The sequence below is a fragment of the Hemicordylus capensis genome, chromosome 4 (genome assembly GCF_027244095.1).
Source record: "Hemicordylus capensis ecotype Gifberg chromosome 4, rHemCap1.1.pri, whole genome shotgun sequence".
Lineage (NCBI taxonomy): Eukaryota > Metazoa > Chordata > Lepidosauria > Squamata > Cordylidae > Hemicordylus > Hemicordylus capensis.
Window position 1 is genome coordinate 125486381 of NC_069660.1, and position 21640 is coordinate 125508020.

Sequence of the window (21640 nt, forward strand, 5' to 3'; positions counted from 1 at the left end):
AGGCTGACAGAGAAGTGACTGGCCCAGAGTCACCCAGCAAGTCTCATGGCTGAATGGGAATTTGAACTCGGGTCTCCCCGGTCCTAGTCCAGCACTCTAACCACTACACCAGGCCACCTCACATGCCTTCACTTACTGCTTGCAAAGCAGCCTTTCCATTAACTGTCTACAAAAAGGCCTCATCAGCAGAGGCGTAACTAGGGAAAATGGCGCCCGGGGCAAGCACTGAAATTGCGCCCCCCCGCCCCCCAACACACATCTGACTGACACACATGTTTCAGAAAACTTTTATTTTAAAAAATTACAAAAATTACCAAAAATTTCAAAATGCACTACATACTTAGGTTTTTCCTCACAACAACCCTGTGAAGTTGGCTTGTATCTCAAACATCAGAATTATGATGCAATGATGATACATACTACATTATACTTAGGTTTTTCCTCACAACAACCCTGTGAAGTTGGCTTGTATCTCAAACATCAGAATTATGATGCAATGATGATTATGATGATTATGATGCCCCTCCCTCACGCCCTGGTTCTGTTCCTGACTTTCCCTTGTGAGTGACTGTATTTTAACAAAACGGAAACCAAGGACTCCAAAGTAATTTGAGGGACTAGGGTGATAGTGCTAAAGACTCCTTATTCTCCCGCTGTTAAAGAAAGACTCCCCTTTTCTAAAACCGCACGCTATTTACACCAGAAAAGGTTTCAAATGGAGGGGGAAGCATTTATGCATTTATGCTTTGTTTTATGTTACGATTTCAAAGTTAGAAAAACTATAAAAGGGCCATTTTAGAGAAGATATGCACTGCCTTAGTTTCAAATCCTGCTTTTTTGAGATTCCCTGCAATTGAATAAAGCGATAATATACACCTTTGCTATTTAAATTGGTTGGAGAGTATTTATGACAATAAAAAATGAAATGGCATTTCAGATGCAACATTGGTTGCCTAAGACCACTCAGATTTAACTAATCTTCATCACATTGACAAAAAGAGCAATTAAAATTAAAATCCATGACTAAAACCAAACCACTTTGGGGTTGTTTTTAATGAAAGGTGGTATATAAATTTAACAATAAATGTTTAGAAGTATATACTTTCACCCCCTGCCCAACCTACAATTAATTCCAGCTTATTTTCAAAGGGCTTCAAGTTTTATTTACAAATTGCTTGGCAGCACCAATGTTTAAGTAATCGCTCCTAATGATAGTTTTACTTATTGTTAAATTTATATACCACCTTTCATTAAAACATTCTCTGTTCATCTGATTTTCAGGCTGGTTAATTAAATCGGTGGAGGTTTAGACTTTCCTGATGGGCTGAAACACCTAATCCATTTTGATGATGACATATAATTAAATTAGCTTGCATTACATAGTGAAAAAGTCCAGGAAGGGAGAGATGGGGGGATGTGGAACCCAAGGTTCCACATCCCCCCATCTCCCCTTCCCTGAACCTTTTCAGTTAAAACGTGGTTAGATTATAGGGGAGGAAGGACTTGAATGAGCAAAAAGGGGAACTGGTTCGGGCGTTCAGGAAGTTTTTCAGAAGAGGGAGTTGTTCAGGAAGTTTGCTCTGGTGCGTGTCCTCCTCTCGACGCATGCGCGACTGGCGGCGGGGCGTGCCGGGGAGTGATAGTCAGAGACTTGGACTACGAAGATGCCGTGGCGCCCAGTGCTGGATGAGCAATGCCAATGGGGGGGGCCGCGCCGGGACCAGGGGAGGGGGACTGCTCTGCAAAAAAAAAAAAAAAAAAAACCGGGGAAAAAAATTTTTTTTGGCAAATCGGCGGGGGCACTTTTTGGCGCCCCCTGCCAAGTGGCGCCCGGGGCACGTGCCCCCCCTGCCCCCTATAGTTACGCCTATGCTCATCAGGCCTAATCCTCTCAAGACCTCTGGCCTATCATAACCAACTGACTACTTACTTACACTTTGTGGATACAGGGAAACTTATCAGATTTGAATATCTGCAGTCGGGAAAAAGACACCTGACCTCAGCATATGTGGGGGGGAAAACAAACCCCATGTTGACCTCATGTATCCATGGGTTGGGGGTGGCCAGAAATGTCCGTGGATGTCATTTCCGGCTGCCATTTTGTTTCTCGGAGCCTCAAAATGGCTCTGTTTAAGGAAAAAAAGGGGGGAAACCTGGCAATTTGCAGCCAATTTGGGGGCATTCTGGGACACAGTGCGACTTGTTGGGGATAGTGTTCCCTCTAAGGTGTGCGCATGTGTGCATGCTCACAAGTTTTTTTATGTCCGCTCAGTTAATTTTAGATCCCTCTCAAGTTGAATCAGGAAGGCCCCATTCTGAATGCATGCGCACACACACTGCCTTGATACTGCCGCCCAGAACAAAACTCATTCCACACAGAGATGAAAAAAAATTAGAGAGAAGATTGGTTGGGGAGCAGGAAAGCATGGTAGCTTCCCTCTGCATTTCCCTTTGAAATTTGGCTGTTTTTTGGCATTTTTTAACTGACCGGGAACCTAACCCCCACAATCCCACAGCCCCCAATGCGTCGATATTTGCAGTTTCAGTATTTGTAGCTGCAGCTGGGAATGGAACCCCTGTGAATATTGAGGTCCGCCTTTATTTCCACAAAGCAGTACTACTGCAACATGAGGATCCCATTCTTTTTGCCACTGTAAAATCTGCAGGCCATACAAGACATCAATCCACAGCAACAGATTCTTTATTATACAGACAGGTCACTTCTGACAGCTTTCTAGATTTTACAGGCAGAAGTCCTCCTGGCTTTGCAGGAGCTTACACAACAAGCCACCATCCCTTGGCCTAACCTGCCTCACAGGATTGTTTTTAAGGATAAAGTGAATAAGAGGGAGAGAACCATGTATGCTATCTGAGATCCCTACAGGAAGGACAGAATATAAATGTATGGTTATATAACTATGCTAGCACTGAGATGAGAACCAATTGCTAGCACCAGTACCATTATGGCCAGTATAATGAGCTGTTGTCTTGGTGCATAGGACTGAGCTGTAATAAGAACAAAACTGTTAAATCAGTCCTCAGGATATTACTGATCTATGAATTTAAAATATTTATATCCCATGATTTCTAGCTGAAAGACTGATTAAAGAGATAATGGAATACGGGCACCCCCCTGAGTTACAAACACCCGTACTTACAAAGTTCCATAACCTATTACATTAAGGAAGTCCCCAACTTACAAACGCCAACCCACACATACAAAAAAGTCATCCCTCTTAGAAACTATATGCATTCTGAATTATGAACATCCAACTTACAAACAAACTTTTGGAACACAACCCATTTGTAAGTTGGGGATTTCTTGTACCTTGTATATGCCTAGACTAGCACATTTAGATAGATTCTGGGAAGGCAGGGAAAGGGAAAATTTAAAAAGTATGGCAGTTGGAGTAGTGTTATTTTATATTGTAATAGATACTTCAATCAAAATATTCCTATGGAAATACTACTATTTTTAAAATGTATGGTTACATTATGAATTGATTTGTTTAATGATAACTTAGTAACTGAAAAGTAATACATTCAATTGAATAATGGAACTGTTTAAACACACTGCACTGCCTTACATGGAGTCTTTGGTACATCTAGCTCAGTGTTATTCATTTTGGGTGGTAACAACCAGGGGTGTAACTATAATAGGGCAAGGGGAGACAGTTGTCTGGGGACCCACTGCCTTGGGGGTATTACGGTCCAGGCCTGATTTATATACTAAATATGCTCAATAGCTAGCATACCAAATTAGGCCTGGCTCATAGTGTCACCAAGTGACCAAGTTCTTTTATATGGTGACCATGTAGGATCTGGGCGCATGGAAGAAAGGAGATCAAACCAATCCTCAAAGATTCAATGGGCTTTATTGAGTATAAAAAAGAATAACAACATCAATTCTAGTTGAGCAGAAAGCAGAATACTCTATCAATATTACCAACAGTATTTAAACAGAACATCCTAGCCAGTACCAATATTCAACCGTGTTCCTAACTAACATATGTGTGTGCATTAAATCTTCCTAGAGCCTAATACAATTCAGACATAGATGGAAAAAGGGGTGTGTGTGTGTTAGGAAAGCTGAGGGCTGGCATGGTTCAGGAATTAGTAGAGGAAAAGGGTGGGGGAAGGAGAAGGAGGGGAAAAGATGGAGGGGCTCAAGGCTTGTAAGGAGCAGCATATTACCCGGATCAGAGAGACTTGAGAGCGGTGAATCTCTTCAGCTTGAAGGAGCGAGGCGCTTGGCGGGAGACAGGAGCGTTTGCAGTTGCTCAGATCACGGCTGAGAGCCAGAGCACCATGGCTGGGGAAGTCTTGACTTCTCACTGTGCAGTAGAAGTCACAGACAGCTCCTGTCCATGGACAGAGTTCCTGCGGTTGCTTAGCAGCAAACTCTGGGATCCTTGTTGAGCAGCTCTAGGCAAAAGATTGCCCGTAGGCACAAGACTGCTGACTCTCTGTCCAGTAGCCTGATTCTTTATAGTGTAATTTTTCTTTGATATCTCTCTCTCATAGAGTCTATTCAAATCTCATCTTTTCCTGGGTCCCAAAAAGGTGGCAACTTGCTGCTACCTTTTGGACAATGTCTTTTTAATTATTCAGGATATTGGCCAGTCCAGAGAGATCTCAATCTCATCTTCTGTAAACTGTGCGCTTAGGAAGGGAGGGGGGGAGACATTGCCCAAAGCAAATCTGCATCTCAGAGCTACAAATTGCATCTTCCCCCAATTGCCAGTCTGACCCCAAAAGGTGTTAAAAGTCAGGAGTTAGTGAGAGAATTAGTTCTATTTGTGTGAGACAGCAATTACATTATTTCTTGTGTGAGATGAGTTCAATACATTTGGCTAGGGCAGAAGCATCCTGTCAGTGAGGTAAGAATTATAGTCTATAGGAGTTTTCTCTGTATGCATTTACCTATGTTGAATCTCTATAGAGAGCAATTTAGTTAATCGTTGGCAAGGATTAACATGGATTTCTTGTAACAGGAGAGGGGAGACCAGCCCCTGGCCTCTTCCACAGACATTATCTGGTAGTGAGTCACATTTTAGCATTTGGATATAGCATTCAGCATTCAGGCCTGGCTTTTGTCTTCCTTTGAGTAGCCATTTCACAATACAATGCTGGATTGTCTCCTCCTTCACAGAGCAGTTGAGATCTAGTATGCCAGTTCACCTCGAGTTCAGGTATTATTTCATTTCTTAATATAAAATGAAATCAGACACAGGCCTATATTTCACATACTTCTGAGTTGGTACCTCTGGTTCTTATATGTTGTGGTGTCCATAACAGGCCCCCCCCACCCGAGGTAAGTCACATGACTAACTCCCCCAGCCACGCACCTGCCCGGGCTTCCTTTAGTTGTATTCATCCTCTGAAATTGAGGTGAGTGTTAAGACCTGGAGCTACCAGAACAGCATGTCTTTCTCTAGTACCATTAAATGATTTGCATCGTCCACAATTTACAAAATCTTTTTAAAAATAATTTAGGATGATGTTCTATTGTGGCACATAGGTCATATGTATAAATTGTACTGTGCTTTTTGTTACTACTCTTCAGCCTCATTTAAGATTTCTTTACTTCATGAGCTGAGCTTCAGTGAGGGAGGGCCCATTTTAAAATCTTGGCTCTGGGCCCACTACAACCTTGCTACGCCCTGGTAACAACTAAAAGAAAAATAATAGCTGTCATAACTACAAATTATAATGGGTGTCATCCAGAGGAGCACAATGGCTAGTGGTCCTCTGAATGTCCCTGAACATTTATATCCCACCTTTTGATTCCAAATCCTTATCTATCTGATTGAGTCAGCTGTAGTTGCACATGTGGAAAAATCAAAACTGACAGAAGGCACTTGTTCCCAAGTGTATCCAGTCTAAGGTTGGAACATGTTCACATATTATAGATTACAACTGTACAGTGTGATATCTGAAGTGCTTACATGTGTCTTTTCTAGCATTTCTGCAAGGGAGTTGCAATTGGCTATTTTCCCTCAAAATATTTTCAATGCATGATGAAATAGATGCATATAGCCTGAAATATGTGAAGCAGCCCTACAGCCAACCATTGTTGTGCATAGGTTGATCCACATCCTGTGTCTCAGTTTGAAGCCTACACCGGAAAGAGCAGAAGCAGGTTCAGGAGGTGAGCAAGCTTTTCTAATCAACAACATTTATTTATATTTTATTTTAATTTATCTTATTTTTATACCACCCTTCCAAAAAGGCTTAGGGTGGTTTACAATTAAAACAAACCACTAAAACAGTATAAAGCTAAAACAAAAATTAAAAACAATATAACAACAATTAACAATTTTAAAACATTTTAAAACAACAATTAAACAATCACAGTAATTAAAACCCTGAAACCGGGTTAAATATTAAATAGCCCTTTCCCCCTTTAAACTAACTAACAGGAGGAGGGGAGATTTTGAGGGGCTGGTTCCTCTTTAAGGGATAAGTCCTAGTCTGTGTGTGTGTTATTTGCCAGGGCTAGCATAGTCTCTCTGTGTGTTATTTGTCAGGGCTAGCATTTGCCAGGGCTAGCAAATTCCTGTGTTTCAGTTTGTCCCTGCCTGGAAGGGGTGGAGTCAGCTAGGGCTGTGTGAGGCCCCACATTCCTTTGAACCACATCCTGTGTCTCAGTCTGAAGCCTACTTGGGTGTAGGCCCAAGAGCATAGCAAACAGGGATAGCAAACAGGATGTTGGAGTTTAGCGGGAAGAGTGTGGGAGAGCCTGGAACAAGCCCGTGTGATCACAAGGAGCCCAGTGGAGAAGAGAAGGTAAGTATAAATCCCTCCCTCATATCCCTGAGAAAGGCTGTTTCGACAGTTAAATAGGTGACCATTACAGCAGAGACCTATCCTTCAAATAAGCTATCTCTAAATACTGTAAATAGCCAACAAAACTAGTATGAAGCTAGAAAGCCAGCAGAAGAGGGGGCACTTCCTAGTGTATTGCAAAGAGTGTTGCATGTATGACTGTTTGCTCATACATGCTCAGTGCAGGGAGCTCCTGGTTCTCAGAGAACAAGTTCTTTCCCTTGAGACCAAGATGGCGGATTTGGAGAAGCTCAGAGAGACAGAGAGGCATGCGGATGAGACCATCAGGGACATGGTAGAAGCATCCCACTCTAGGGCTGATAGATCTGCTGCTTTCAGGGAGAATGAAGGTCTCAGGGAAGGAGGAATCGATCTGAGGAAGAGGGAAACACTCCTTTAGAAGGGACCTCTTCAGTGGATGATGAGCCCATATCCTCTAGCACAAGGGATACTCCTCCGGGGGAGGGCTCTTTGTAGTGGGTGATTTGATCATTAGAGGTATAGAGAGATGGGTTTATGACCTGCGTGTTGACTGCACCGTGACTTGCCTGCCTGGTGCGAAGGTTGCGGACATCACGCAGCATCTAGATAAGCTCTTAGGCAGTGCTAGGGAGGAGACAGCTGTTGTGGTGCACGTTGGCACCAACAATGTGGGGAAATGTAGTTGGGAGGTCCTAGAAGCCAAATTTAGGCTGATAGGTAGCGTTTTGAAGTCCAGGATCCCCAAGGTAGCATTCTCAGAAATGCTACCTGTTCCACTCGCAGGTACAGTGAGACAGGCAGAGCTGAGGGGTTTCAATGTGTGGATGAGACTTTGGTGCCGGTAGGAGAGGATTAGATTTGTTAGACACTGGGACACATTTTGGGGCAAGCAAGGCCTCTAGAAAAGGGACGTGTTGCACTTGAACCAAGATGGAACCAGACTGCTGGTGCTTAAAATAAAAAAGTTTGCCATCCCTTAAAGTGCGAGGGTGCAGAGGATTCAGATAAAACAGAAGGGGACAGAGCAGAACCACATAAAGAGCAGACAGAAGCCTGTGCCAGCTCGTCAAATAGTCAAAAGAAAGATAGCATACACCAAGGAAGTGATTCAGTGTATAGGTGCTTATATACCATGCCAGAAGCCTCCAAGCCAAGATGGGTGAGCTGGAGTGCCTGGTTGCTAATACAGAAATAGATATAGTGGGCATAACAGAAACATGGTGGAACTGTGAGAACCAGTGGGACACTGTTATCCCTGGATATAAACTCTATAGAAAGGACAGGTAGGGGTGCCTTGGAGGTGGAGTAGCACTGTATGTTAAAGAAGAGATAGAAAAAGTAGAAAAACCTAGGTGGGATGGAGTCCTCCACAGTAACCCTGTGGGTGACTATACAAGGCCTGAAAGGAAATATGCTACTGGGGGACATGCTATCGTCCTCCGGATCAAAATGCTGACAGTGACTGGGTGTTGCAGGAGGAAATCAGGGAGGCTTCAAGGAGAGGCAGGGCTGTAATAATGGGTGACTTCAATTACCCACACATAGACTGGGTAAATTTACAGTCAGGTAATGACAAAGAGTTCAAATTTCTAGATACATTGCCCTAGAACAGATGGTCTTGGAACCAACCAGAGAGAAGGTGACCTTGGACTTAATCCTGAGTGGCACCCAGGACCTGGTGCGGGATGTCAGTGTCATCAACCCTTTAGGGAACAGTGACCATAGTGTGATCAAATTCAGCATACATGTGGGGAGAGAATCACTAAAGAAGTCTAACTCAGAAACTTTGAATTTCAGAAGAGGAAACTTCTCCAAAATGAGGAGTATGGTGAAAAGAATGCTGAAAGGGAAAATCCGGAGAGTCGCTTCACTCCAGAATGCATGGAGTTTACTCAAAACCACAATACCAGAAGCCCAGTTAGATTGTATACCCAAAAGGAGGAAAGGTACCACTAAGTCCAGGAGGATGCCAGCATGGATAACAGGTAATGTCAAGGAAGCCATAAAAGGAAAGAAGACTTCCTTCCGAAATTGGAAGGCCTGCCCAAATGAGGAGAACAGAAAGGAACACAAACTCTGGCAAAAGAAATGCAAGGTGACAATAAGGGAGGTAAAAAGAGAATTTGAGGAACATTTAGCTAAAAGCATCAAGGGGAATAACAACAATTTCTTTAAATATATCAGATGCAGGAAACCTGCCAGGGAGGCGATTGGCCTGTTCGATAATGAGGAAGTGAAAGGGATTATTAAGGAGGATATGGAGGTTTCAGAGAAGTTAAATGAGTCCTTTGTGTCCATCTTCACAGCAGAGGATACTGAGCATATACCTGTCCCTGAAACAAGCTTTTTAGGGATGGAGGCTAAAGAACTGAGTCAGATAGACGTGACAAGAGATGATGTTCTAAACTGTCTGGAAAAACTGAAAACTAGCAAATCACCGGGGCCAGACGGCATCCATCCAAGAGTCCTCAAAGAACTCAAATTTGAAATTGCCAACCTCCTTGCTAAAATATATAACTTATCCCTACACTCAGGCTCTGTACCGGAAACTGGAAAGTAGCAAAAGTAACACCAATTTTCAAAAAGGGATCCAGGGGCGATCCGGGAAATTACAGGCCAGTTAGCTTAACATCCGTTCCAGGCAAATTGATGGAAAGCATCCTCAAGGATAAATTGTAAAGCACATAGAAGAACAGGGTCTGCTGGGGAGAACCAGCATGGCTTCTGCAAAGGTAAATCTTGCCTCACAAACCTTTTGAAGTTCTTTGAGAGTGTCAACAAGTGTGTGGATAAGGGTGATCCAGTTGACATAGTATACCTGGACTTTTGAAAAAGTTCCTCATCAAAGACTCCAGAGAAATCTTAGCAGTTATGGAATAAGGGGACAAGTACATATGTGGATTGCTAACTGGTTGAAGGACAGGATACAGAGGATAGGTATAAATTGAGAGTTTTCACAATGGAGGGAAGTAAGAAGTGGGGTCCCCCAGGGATCTGTACTGGGGCCGGTGCTTTTTAATTTATTCATAAATGATCTAGAAGTAGGGGTAAGCAGCCAGGTGGCCATATTTGCAGATGATACCAAACTCTTTCGGGTAGTGAAATCCAAAACAGATTGTGAAGAGCTCCAAAAGGATCTCTCCAAACTAGGGGAGTGGGCGACAACATGGCAAATGCAGTTCAATGTTGACAAGTGTAAACATTGGGTCGTGGTGGACAGCTCACTGAAAGTGCCGACTCAATGTGAGGCAGCTTGTGAAAAAGGCCAGTTCCATGCTAGGGATCATTAGGAAGGGGATTGAAAATAAAACTGCTAATATTATCATGCCCTTATACAAAACGATGGTGAGGCCACACCTGGAGTACTGAGTACAATTCTGGTCACCTCATCTAAAAAAGGACATTGTTGAACTGAAAAAGGTGCAAATGGGCTAACTTGTGAACTGCTAATCAATTTGGACCAAATTTAGTCCAGTTGTAGGGATAATGAAAGGAAAGTAGGCAGATTAGTTCTTCTAGAACAACTTGTTACCAATACAGTAGTGAAAATTCAGGCTAGTCACAAGCTTCATATGGTCAGCAGAGGCGTAACTATAGGGGGGGCAGGGGGGGCACGTGCCCCGGGCGCCATCTTTTCTGGTCACGTGGGGGGCGCTGCCATGACAATTTTTAAATTTTTTTTTTAATTTTTTGTTAATACAAATGTTTCCTGCTCAGTGCAGCAGCACTGCAGCAGTCAAGGGAGCGCATTGGTGCCCCCTCCCCCACGAGCGGTCCCTTCCGCGCTGCCCGCCCCCCCCATTGCTTTGCTGGCGCCTGGCGGCCTGTCAGTGGCCTGGCTTGGTGGCGGCGGCGGGCGCTTGTGAGGAAAAACCTAAGTATAATGTAGTATGTTGGGGGGGCGGGGGGGCGCCATTTCAGTGCTTGCCCCGGGCGCCGTTTTCCCTAGTTACGCCTCTGATAGTCAGCTGTAAGATCAAAAAGATTGCAAGAAGAAAATAAAGACAGGATGTAGCTATGAACTTCTGGCCATATAATCTTGCTCCATATTTTATTGATTTTCACACCCCAAGAAAGACACTAGGATTTCACTGATTGTTTCTAATGATTCTGAGTTTTGAAACATTCAGAGGGGTCTCAAGATTGCCTCTTATAACAAGGCAGTGGGCGGTCAATTGAACTTTTCTAGAATTGCAACCTGGACCAGCTGAATGGTGAGCTGGAGCTATGAATGTTGTAGATTGTTTCCTCCTCCACTTACAAATAGGGTAATATCCAGGAACCCAGCTTAGTTAGTTTTTACTTTTCAACTCCTGGAACACAGGTTTTCCAAAGATGAGACATCGCATGCCAATAGGATGAGAGGTGTGGTCTGTCTGATACTTATCTTGCATTATATTTGGATAATGCCTAAGGACCCTAGTTAGCATAAGCAACAGGCATCCTACCTTAAATCTGAGACAGTTTAGATAATGAAAGAAGCTCTTTGATGTGTGATTCAACCAGTGCCTTTTTGCCTGCAAGAGACTAAACATAGACCTGATAATTTTGCTTGTATTAGAAGAAACCATTTAAGTGCAATATGTCCATCTTAAAACATGTTCAAATTATTATTATTTTATTTTTTTACATTTATATCCCGCTCTTCCCCCAAGGAGCCCAGAGCGGTGTACTACATACTTTAGTTTCTCTCACACAACAACCCTGTGAAGTAGGTTAGGCTGAGAGAGAAGTGACTGGCCCAGAGTCACCCAGCTAGTTTCATGGCTGTATGGGGATTTGAACTCGGGTCTCCCTGGTCCTAGTCCAGCACTCTAACCACTTTGTGTCCCTTTGTATTCCACATCACTTATGTAACCACTTATCCCTTTGTATTCCACATCAACAAGACAGGCTAGCCAGAAACATGGACACATCAAAACACCTGACATTTTTACCATGAGGAGGTAGTACAGTTTCACACCTATTTTTTGTACCGCACGAGTAAAGTGTACTGCATGTAAATCACTTTGTGAACTTTGTTGTTGAAAAGCAGTGTATAATAATAATACCAAGTTCCAAGGCAGGTTTATCATTGTTATTGAAATCCCACTGAAAAGGTGGGAGGGTGTGTGGCAGCAGTGCAGGACAGATCAAGGCAAGTTAGTAACAAAGATATACATTAAAAAGCCAGTTCCTCATATGCCACTCAGAACCAGGATGAGGCGTTGCAGATGACAGGGTGGGGTTATGCAGATAGGAGCAAGCTTGGTTTTCAGTGGCTTTGGTTACTAGGGACAGAGAGCATGTTTAGTTCTCTATATGGTGGTGTCTTTGAGTATATGCTGTATATTCCTAGTCACACTTGTGGGGAAAAATAAAGTGCTACAGCTAGAGACACTGTTGTGACAAGAGCAAAACCCATTTTTCATGCTTAGCACTCAGTTTCCATCATTGTCAGGGATGCCTCAGTGTGACTGGGTGTGCAATGTGTCTCACTGCATCTGTTAATGGAACTCCCCCAGGATGATTGGTGAACACCCCTAAATTTGTGTTCAGGCTTGCATTGGGAAATTAGCTCAGAAAGGAAAGGTTCCACAGCAGATTAAATTTACACAAAGTTGTGGACCCAGGAAATATTTATTTATTGATTTGATTTGATTTGATTCTTATACCGCCCTTCCAACATGGCTTAGGGCGGAAATGACTGGACTGAGGCAAGGTTGAAGTTTCAAAAAGCAAAAGAAAGTTTTTATTGGAGGGAGGGGTACAACGGAAAGAAATATGAAGTTAAAGCAATTCTGTTCAAGATACATTTAACTGCAAAGAGGTGCTTTTAGCTTAAAGTCCTAATTGTATAAATTCCCAGGTGGGCAAGAGAAAGAGGCTTTAGAGAAGGAGTCGGTTGGATTTAAGAAAAGGGAATAGGGATAGAATTGGGCCCAGTGAGGGGCAAACGTTCATATCACCTGATCTGGATGAAGAGCATTCAGGGTTCCTAGAACAACTGAAGGGCCTCGTTTCTCAGGGACAGCTCGATCAGAGGCAGGGGCGAGAAGGTGAGAGGGGTTAGCTGACAGAGGTGAATCCATGGGGGTGCTTCCTCCATGGAACCAGTTTCCTATGTTAGCAAGGAAGACTGGGAAGTTCAGGATAAGCAGGAAAACAGATCTGGAGAGTGGCACGAAGAAATGGACACAGCCTGGTGTGATGGCCTGTGAACAGTAAATCCACCAAGCAGCTGGTGACTCCAAGGTAGATGGTATGCAAAGAGCACACTGGATCATGAAATTGGGGCTTGATATACCCAAGAACATATCCTGGGGCCACATTCCTGTTGCCCTTCTTTGCTGAATAGGTGTGTTGGGTGGAACCTGCAAGGATTCCATTGTTGCTGAACGCTCTTCCTGAGTGTAACAATGTGGAAATTGCTGACACACACCAAGGCTGATTGTCATGACAACAGAATGCATAGACGTGAGAAGGGGAAATCTGCATAGACGGAGGGCCCAATAATCCAATCAGTACTTTTAATGGGTGCATCTCGTGCATCTCACTTACTCGACCTCTTTTGTGAAGGGGGAGAGTTACCTCCATGGGCCTTATCTGCGTTCTTCTGGCTGAGTTAATTGGTGCATTAGCTTGCTGCTATCCTTTGCTAAAGGAGGGGAGGGGCCGAGCCAGTTCACTCCGAGTGCAGAGTGGCCTTGGCTGGAAGCTACCAGTCAAAGAAGAAGCAGATCTGTGCTTGAAAGCGACAGGTTGTGAATTGGTGGGAAGGGGAGACAGGAAAGTGGAATGGGAGTTGCATAGCAGGAAGAGAGAACCAGGAAAACTAGGGACCCAGAGTGCTCTATCCTCCACCTATCCATCTAAGTTTATGAGCATTTTATTAGTATATGTCTCCTAACAAAAAATATATTATTAGTATATTTATAATTATAAGTATATTTATTAGTATATGTCTCCTAACAAAAGGAGGCATATAATGAGGCATGTCTCCTAACAAAAACACATCTACATGTGTTTGTATACCTGGAATGGAGGATGCAACAAGAGAGTGAATGCATTTGGGAGTCTGAGCCATCCCACAGAGCTTTGTCTGGATCTCTGATACCCTCAAATGCAGGGATTCCCAGCCTTGGGTCCACAGATGTGGTTTGGCCTTCAGCCATTGTGGCTGGGGATGATGGGAATTGTAGTCCAACTACGTTGGAAGGTTGGGAACCCCTGATCTAATGAAACTGGGTCAGAGGAACAGTAGTGGTGACAGATGTGATCTGGAGAATAAGTCCAGCTGGCATATGATGCTGAGAAAGAATACCCAAGCGAGGCAGAAGTTTCCAAATATATTAGCGGCAGAGTAAGAATAGTGAAAGAGAAACCTGCTGGGAAGAACAAGATACACAGTGGTGCACTTCTCCATGTGGAAATTGCTCTCACCATTAATGGCTGAATTGACTGCCCTGGCAGCCAGCTCGGATGTGCTCCCCACTCTGGCAGAGTGAGTTCCAAAGCAGGCAATAAGCAGGAGTGACAGCAGAATCAGATGCAATGAAGTCAGGGGATTGACAGTCTGAGATTGTTGTTAAACCATTGCCTGAAGCAGCAGTGAGGGAATGGAAAAGATGATTGACTGTGAACATACCATTGCCAATTCAGATGGAGACAGAGGAAGCACTTCTGAAAGAAGAAAACACCAAGGCAGAATGACAGAGAAGGAGCTGCTAAGTTTTCCCATCTGCAGTTCCCTGCAGAACTGTGAAAGGTGGGCTGTGCGAATCATGCAAATATGGCACTGGGTGTGGAAATCGAATGATCATTTTGAAAACAGCATAGATTCAAAGCTACTGCCAGTTATGCCAATGATGAGCATTATTTAATATGAACCATTAGAGCTGTCTCATATATTCAAAAAATCCTACTTTCCTTTTAAGAATTAGCAGAGTCTATAACTCCTAATTTTCGGGGGGCAGGGCAGGGGAGGGATGGTGTACTGAGCAGAGAATAGAGTGTGGTAGCCAACCAGCCCTTGAATCTTGTTGCTATACTGTGGAAGTGAATTCCATACAGTGCGTATGGGAGAATCTCCATATCCGAACTCTACATCTGTGGTTTTGCATATCTGCAGCCGGGTAAAATTTCCGACCTCAGTATATGTGGGGGGAAATAAGAAAATAAGGGGTTAATTCCACATATATGTGGGTTGGTGATGGCCAGAAGTGACCTCATAGGTCATTTCCAGCTGCCATTTTATGACAAGGAGCCATTTTGTGGCTCATTTCAATTTGTAAAAGGCATTTACCCCATGCTTTTTCATGGAAAAACTGGGCTTTGGGCCTGGGGAAGGGGCATCACTGGACTGCTGAATGCCTGTGGAGCATGGTAGTACCCTTTATTTTGGTGTTTGGGGGGCTTTTTTGGCATTTGCGTTCCCCCCCAGGCACCAGGAACCTAACCCCCGGATTTCTATTGCCCCAATGCTTCAGCATTCATGGTTTCAGCATCCACAGTACTAGCTCAGAACGGAACTCCCATGAATACCGAGGTCCTCCTATATCACAATGGGGAAGGCCTGATCTTCCAGATCGGTGGTGCTGTTTGCATAGGTGCATCCCAAGGAAAAGTAAAAATTCCCAAGATGGTTCCCTTTAGTAAAAATGCTGCATGATAGTTTTAATACAAGAGCTTTTGGTAACCTCTGATATTTAGGGCTTTGCAAAATGTATGTCTTCTAAAAGTCACACTAATGTCAAGCATGAGTCACACTAATGCTTCTAAGTCTGATTAGCTGTGTTTATGTTCCATTCTGTTCCATTCTCTGTAATTCAGAACAATATAAATCAAATGAAGCCAGGTCAGCATTGTGTCTAAACAATCAATATAAGTTTTCTTAAAATGAGAGAAAAGCCATTTTGGATGCATGTGATTTTATCTGCAATTTGTTATTGCATTTATGAGGTGTCTGATGTCATTCCAACGTTTCTCTGGGAGCAAATTACAAGACAGCATACTTTTATTCTTTGGAAGATATGTACTTGAGGCATACAATCTAGTCCCCATAAAGATTTTTCAAAAATCTCAAGCTTCCCTTGATCTTATCCAGGTGTCAGTATTTCATCATACAATTGTACAAACCCTATTGAACTAAAGAAGATTTATTTTCTGATTTCCAGAAGATGGCTCAGTAACCAAGGGTCATTGCATCAGACAAAGAACTTTAGGACTAAGGTATATTGGGCAAAGAAATCCAATATCTTTCCAACACACATGCAAATGGATATTTATGTATGTATGCTTATCTATCTGTCTATCTATCTATCTATCATATTTCTGTACCGCCTGAGATATACATCTCTAGGATATGATTTTCAGGATCACTGGACTAAACTACGAGTAATGTTAATCACCTCATTTGCCCTTCTGTTTGTGGTATTTCTTAAACAGCAGCTGTGTGAGGAGGGGTGCAATCAATTTCATGGCTTGACAAGAGGGGGTAAGCCCATGCTGTGGTTCTGACAAAAATCACCCTTTAGGCTGCCATTTGCCCCTGGAGGGAAGCCGCCATTAGCCAGCATGTAGAGGAAGTACATTGAAATATGACCATATGTGTATGGAAAGCTTTCCCCATGGGCTGCATCCAGTATAAATCCAGACTCCGCCAAGCCATATAAGGGCCATGTGCCCTTCAGTCTTTCCTAATGGCTGCCCTGTGACTGTTCTGAAGGAGAGTGGGTGGTTTGCCATTTTTACACCAGCAGGCCCTTAAGTTAAATTCTAGTATGATCTCATTAGCCGAGCACGCTTTTTAGTCAAACTAGAGCTCAGGAAGCTTATATCCTAGGCGAGCTGCACATGCATGTCAAATGCCTGGCATTCCATCGAGGCAGTGTGCAAATATTTATCAGCACACACAGAACCAGCTACCAAGCAGCCCACATTACCTGATATCCAGTTGATGTGCAAACTCTCCGTCTCTGAGATTGACAGTAACACACTCATGACTTTTTCCACGCTTCTCTGTCTTACGCAACAGTTGCTGCTATATATTCTGACTCATTGTTTCCTCAGGGCCCCCCTGCTGCTGACTTTATCTGTTCACGCCCTAGCAGAAAGCTTTCCACTGAATGAAGGTTCTTGTGCTCCTGTCTGCTCTATGGAAAACACACATCATTACATTCCTCATAGAAAATAAACACAAAAGCTCACTCTGAATATAGCTTGCTCTCACAATTAGGACACTACCATTTCCCTCAAATTGCTGCGAGCTAACAGAGCACCCTGGGAATTTGCATGTGAATGAGCAAACCAAGCATATTTCTGGGAATGAATTATCATTTGCTTTTGCTTCCCTGAGCTTTATTTGCCTGTATGTGTGAGGCCCTAAGGGGGCTTTCCCATGTCCTTATTAGTGGCTTGGTCCAGCTGGCTTGACTTATGGCATGTTATGAAATCAGTAGGTCAGCATTTTGCCCATGGATCCATAAGCATGTTGCTGCATTTATTACTCCTGATGATTACTACCATTCCTTTGATGGAATAGATGGGTGTAGCTTCTATTGAAGTCAATGGAACAATGCTGATTTTAATCATTTTCTGACTTAGACAGGAATTTGCACATAGTCAACATGTTTTCACTTAAAAGAATCAATTAAGAAGAAGTGGTTAATGTAGTGCCGTGAAGGCCATGCCGAAGGCCATGCCCTGAAGTGCAAGAAACAAGTCTGCTGGGTGGGATGGGCACTGGCAATAAGAGTCACGAGAGCATTCAAGGAGATCCTCTGGGCCCTACTGGAAGAGCAAAGAGCAAGGCTGTTGTGCTGTGAACCTATGGCTAGTGGGGACAGAGGCTTGTAAGGGAAAGCTCCTAAGAGAAGCTAACCAAACATGTTTGAGACCCTCTGGTACATGTGATCAGGGGACCCATCTGTGGTCCCTCTAATTTTTTTCATCTCTGTGTGGAATGAGTTTTGTTCTGGGCGGCAGTATCAAGGCAGTGTGTGTGCACATGTATTCAGAATGGGGCCTTCCTGATTCAACCTGAGCAGGATCTAAAATGAACTGAGCGGACATCCAAAAACTTGTTAGTGTGTGAACATGTGCATGCCTTAGGGGGAACAGTGGACCCACCCCCACTTCAGTTCTGTGAATTTATAGAAGCATTGGATGTACTCCTATGCATGTTTACTTGGAAGTAAATCCCACTGAGTTCAATGGGGCTTATTCCCAAGTAAGTGTGCATAGGACCATGCCGCAAATCTTTGAAACTCTTCATTTATTTTACTTTTTGGCAAAAGAATCTGATGATACATAACAGCCCTTTTTAGTTTTATGTATAAAAGTTTGTTTCAGTTATCGTGTGTGTTTGTGTGTGTGATTGAGATTTAAATGTTTCTTTAGCTCCTACATGTTGCATACCTTTTCTGCTTGCATTTCACACTATAGTATATTAAAGTGTTATTGCTAATATATTTAAATGTTTGAAATAGTTATGTATGGGAATACATAGAAACACATGAATGGGACTGAGTGGAGAAAAGTCATGCAGCAGAGAAGGCAAAGAACCCCTCAGTCAATTCACTGTTTGTTTTCATAAGAACATGAGCCAAGAGGTCAGATGGGGGCTGTGTCACTGATCCCTCAGACTATGTAGCATTTGGACAACATATGCAGAAATACTCCTTGGTGCTTTTCCAGGGATTTTATTTCAGGTCAAAGATGAGTAGTGTTCCAGCAGACAAGAAAAAACTCACCTGTTCTTGATGTGACTTTCAAAATGTCAGGATTATGCGTCAGCTGAAAAAATGTTGTGTTGGCCTATAGCATTGTATTTAAATGATAAATATGCATTGCAAAAATGAACTAATTGCTTTGAGGTGTACTGGATTTGTGTGCTATAGAGGAAGCTGGTGTCCAAGCTCTGGTGTTTTACACGTACAAACAATATTGCCATGTAAATTATGGAACTACAAAGTATGTGTTGTGTGTTGAGAAGTCTCTGGTTCAAATTTCTCTTCAGCCATGAATTCAGAACTGCCCTACACTTTACACAGAAATACTGTTTGCTAGAAATATATTGGTGGTCCGGCAGCAAACACAAATAACACATAAAGTATGAATCAGCCTTTATAGGGAATTAAAAGGAACCACAGAAGCGAGACAGACAGAAAAAAAGAAAGGGGAATACGAGGCTGTTAAATAGAATAACTTGCCCTTTTGGGACTGAAAAATATGGTAGCACTGATAATAATGAAGAAGCTGTACTGTACCTAAGAAATCTTCCAATGGGTTAACTGAGTGGACATGGGCTAATCACCTATTGCTGTGTCTTAGTGTTTCTCACCTGAAATGGCACAAAAAATGTCCCATATATGGTATAAATGCTTAATTTCTTAATAACACAGTGCATGCATGTCTTATATTTTTGACTTGCTGTATAGCCAATAACTTGGTTTTGGGGTTCACCCAGACTCTGACCCTCAGACCCAGAGCAGTCACCACTGAGAAGCACTGGGGAACTGGTACCACCCACAAAGGCTCTGACCCATCCTCAGATCCCCTTCCATTGCCCTTGAGTCCCTGGGAGCGAGGTGATGCTTGCTAAGGCTGAACTCCAGCTCTGAAGGTGGAGTGCTCACTTGATTGCTTGCGGCTTCCCTCCTGATGGACCTATTCAGGAGGAGGTGGAGGTCAGTTCAGGTACTTCCTCTAGAGTAGGATTGGTCAAAAGATTCAGGAAGGGGCAGGTCTCTTGCTGGCTATATAACATCTGCACCAGCCTTTTGCTGGTTCAGCAGCTCACTTTGTGCATTTGTGCCCCCAGCTGCCTTGCTGCCCTGTGGCCTTGCCTAATCTGGAATTAGCACTCTGCCTGAACTGTGTTGTCTCCATTCCCTGATTCAACAACAACAAAAACAACAAATATTTATATACCACTTTTCAACAAGCGGTTTACATAGAGAAATAATAAATAAATAAGAATAAGGGCTCACAATCTAAAAAGAAATGCAAGATAGACACCAGCAACAGTCACTGGAGGTATTGTGCTGGGGGTTGATAGGGACAGTTACTCTCCCCCTGCTAAATAAAGAGAATCACCACATCAAAAAGGTGCCTCTTTGCCCAGTTAGCAGGTATAGCCGATTAAAGCTTTTGTCTCAGAGCAAGCGCATGTGAGGGAAAGATATGCTGAATCATCCCTGCTGAGCTGCCTGGCTAGGCTTCTCCTAAAACTATTCTGTATTATTGGTAGGTTCAAAATGCTGACACCACTACCCCTTTTGTCTACAGAAACTCTCTGGGCTTGGGGTGGGATACCCCCCCATTTGGCTCTTGGACAAGTACAAAAATCTTCCACGTGCAAGCCTACACTTGGTGAGAAAACGGATGGTTGCTTAATGTTTGAGGACATGTTTACACCAGAGAAATCCCCCTTCGTCCCCCCCACCCACTTTTCCTGAGTTAAAAACTAACTTGGAGAGGCTTGTAAAAAGAAAAGAACAACCCTCACACCCAGTTTTATTTAATTACTACAGACTGCTTCCATCTGATGCTTTCTTAGCTTTCAGATATAGTTAAGAATACTTAGTAGGATTACAAAAATAGGTTGTCTTAATGCACACAAATGTTTACAATGGCTTTTGCAATGCCTCAGGTGTATTGAGCATAGGCTAGTTTTTCTTATTTCAATTACATTGCAGGTAAACTATAATAGAACAGTATCAAGAATATGCAGAGCACACATACCAAAGAAATATAACATCCCTGTCGCAAAATCTGACTAAAACTTTATCCTAGACTAAACTTCCCTTTTCCTTGAACTCACCAAACTCCTCATGGGACTTCAAGCCTCCTGTCTTCCCATTCTTTACAGTTATCCTCCTGCAACCACCCTCCATGTCCTCCTCTGCACCTCCAGCCAAGCTTCTTCTAATCAAGAACAATCTTCTTCCTGGCAACAGCTCTCTAGGTCCTACCCACATGTTGTGCTGATTGGCTGAGCCCTGGAGTTCACCAGCCTGTCAGACAAGACAGGTTTTACTTACGGTTAACTCTTTACAGGGAGGGGGTCCTGGTCACTACAGAAGGGCATCGTTGTTAGTCATCATTAGTCATCATTGTCAGGCACGTCACACCCCTGGACCCACCATCTGAACTGCCACACTCTGCCCCCAGCTGCAGCCAGAAACAGGAACGTTTCTGATTTCATCTTGGAAACGGTGAAAGATATAAAGATCAATGGAAATCTGTAGAATCCAGCATAGCAGAGGTTTCTGATTCAGGGATACTGACAACATTATTTAGTTTAAATTATGAAGCAGTTAAATAATCCTGCCTAATAATCCTATTTGATATACTGTGTGTATGAAATGCTAGGAGCCTGTTTAGATTTGCTCCAGGCCTTCCATCCAGTTTTTTTCTTTGATAGCAGAAGTCCTGCACTTTGTCTCTGGACTTCATGTAATGCTGTGTGAACTCTTGTCCCAATTTGCATCTAATATTTCTTGCGCCTTCTGCTATCATTAGTTTGCATACATGATTTCTTCACCCTAAAAATTCATGTTTTGTTTCTTTAATCTTTGACATAAGTTGTTAATTCAAAATCTGGGTGTCTATTTTGGTTTGTTCTTCAGCTTATGAGCTGGTATGGACTCTCAACCTCAGGGCTTATGCGCTGGTCAATTAAGAAGGGCCTTCCTGAAGACACATACTTCCTTCTTCTGTCACTTGGATCTGAAATAACTACTTCAGTTTTATTGTAGCACAGAGCTAGATCATTATTTTAAAAATACTCATTCCAGAGATGAAACCTCATGTTTATCCTCTTTAGCTTTCCTGAGTGTGTAGTTAT

At 43.0% G+C, this 21640-nt stretch overlaps 1 protein-coding gene across 2 annotated transcripts in view; it reads right to left on the reverse strand.

The window, feature by feature from the left end:
• PALMD (palmdelphin) overlaps positions 1-21640 on the reverse strand; it is a 95407-nt gene that overhangs the window by 67889 nt on the left and 5878 nt on the right. Inside the window, exon 1 of one of the 2 annotated variants that reach the window (XM_053248079.1) lies at positions 16734-16934. The exons of the other annotated variant lie outside the window; for it this stretch is intronic. The gene's annotated coding sequence lies outside the window, so the exon portion shown is untranslated. Of the gene's footprint in view, positions 1-16733; positions 16935-21640 lie in introns of those variants that run through there. 2 annotated transcript variants of the gene reach the window in all.